We start from the raw sequence: 1,878 nt of genomic DNA, 5'->3' as shown, positions 1-1,878 counted from the left end.
TACATCTTAAATGCTTTACTGCTTAGAAATTTCTTCTGCCAGATACCCTAAAACATCTCTCTCAAGTTCAAAGTTCCACAAATCTCTAGGGCAGGGGCAAAATGCCTCCAGTCTCTTTGCTAAAACATAACAAGAGTACCTTTGCTCCAGTTCCCAACAAGTTCTTCATCTCCATCTGAGACCACCTCAGCCTGGACCTTATTGCTCGTATTGCTGTCAGCATTTGGGAAAAGCCATTCAACAAGTCTCTAGGAAGTTCCAAACTTTCCCACATTTTCTGTCTTCTTCTGAGCCCTCCAAACTGTTCCAGCTTCTGCTTGTTACCCAGTTCCAAAGTCGCTTCCACATTTTCAGATATCTTTTCAGCAACACCCTACTCTGCTGGTACCAATTTCCTATATTAGTTTGTTTTCATGCTGCTGATAAAGACATACCCAAGACTGAGAAGAAAAGAGGTTTAATTGGACTTACAGCTCCGCATGGCTGGAGAGGCCTCAGAATCATGGCGGGAGGTGACAGGCACTTCTTACATGGTAGTGGCAAGAGAAAATGAGGAGGAAGCAAAAGTGGAAACCCCTGATAAACCCATCAGATCTCATGAGGCTTATTCACTACCACAAGAACAGTATGGGGAACTGCCCCATGATTCAAATTATCTCCTATTGGGTCTCTCCCACAACACATGAGGAGAATGGGAATTATGGGAATACAATTCAAAATGAGATTTGGGTGGGGACACAGCCAAACTGTATCAGTAGGTAAAGTAGATGTTAATCCTATTTCCCAGAGGAAACTGAGGCTTGGCAAGGCTAAAGGACTTCTTTAAGAAGGGAAGTAGCTGGATAGACTCTCGAACGCAGGCTCCCTGGCTCACTTGGATAATACTCTTTCTACCATAGCACACACATAAGACCATTCAGTTGTATTGTGTACCACAAGTATTCGTGGTTTAGGAATTCAGGGAGGAGAAAAGGATTATGAAGTGGAGTAGACAGCTAAGGCTTTGCAGAGAAAGACCTTAAAGACTAAAGGAAGAATCTAAACTTCTTGATGAATACATAGAGAATTCCAAGTTATAGGGAAGCACAGGGGTTATCTTAAGGAAGGAATAATTTGTTGTCCCAGTTTGTTAATAGAAGCCATTAATTTGTCTCACTGTCTCAAAGGGGCCCTGATGGGCACACCTTTGCAAGATTCGAGTTCCTTTGTTAGATGTGTGCTTGCCATGCTTGTAATGCCAGATGGATACTTGATGGACCATTATGAAATTGGCTCCTAGCATTTGATTTTTTCCTATTTTAAAGTTGATTGTCTATATACCTGTTTCAGTACCAGTACCATGCTGTTTTAGTTACTGTAGCCTTGTAGTATAGTTTGAAGTCAGGTAACATGATGCCTCCAGCTTTGTTCTTTTGCTTAGGATTGTCTTGGCTTTACGGGCTCTTCTTCAGTTCCGTATGAAATTTGAAGTAGGTTTCTCTAGTTCTTTGAAGAGAATCAGTGGTAGCTTGATGGGAATAGCATTGGATCTATCAATTACTTTGGGCAGTATGGCCATTTTCATGATACTGATTCTTCCTATCCATGAGCATGGGATGTTTTCCCATTTGTTTGTATCCTCTCTTATTTCCTTGAGCAGTAGTTTGTAGTTCTCCTTGAAGAGGTCCTTCACATCCCTTGTAAGTTGAATTCCTAGGTATTTTATTTTCTTTGTAGCAATTGTGAATGAGAGTTCACTCATGATTTGGCTTTCTGCTTGTCTATTATCGGTGTATAGGAATGCTTGTAATTTTGCACTTCGATTTTGTATCCTGAGACTGCTGAAGTTGCTTATCAGCTTAAGGAATTTTGGGCTGAGATGACAGGGTTTTCTAAATA

Source organism: Rhinopithecus bieti, unplaced genomic scaffold, assembly GCF_001698545.2.
Source record: "Rhinopithecus bieti isolate Rb0 unplaced genomic scaffold, ASM169854v2 scaffold_74023, whole genome shotgun sequence".
NCBI lineage: Eukaryota > Metazoa > Chordata > Mammalia > Primates > Cercopithecidae > Rhinopithecus > Rhinopithecus bieti.
Note: the sequence above shows the minus strand (reverse complement) of the source record.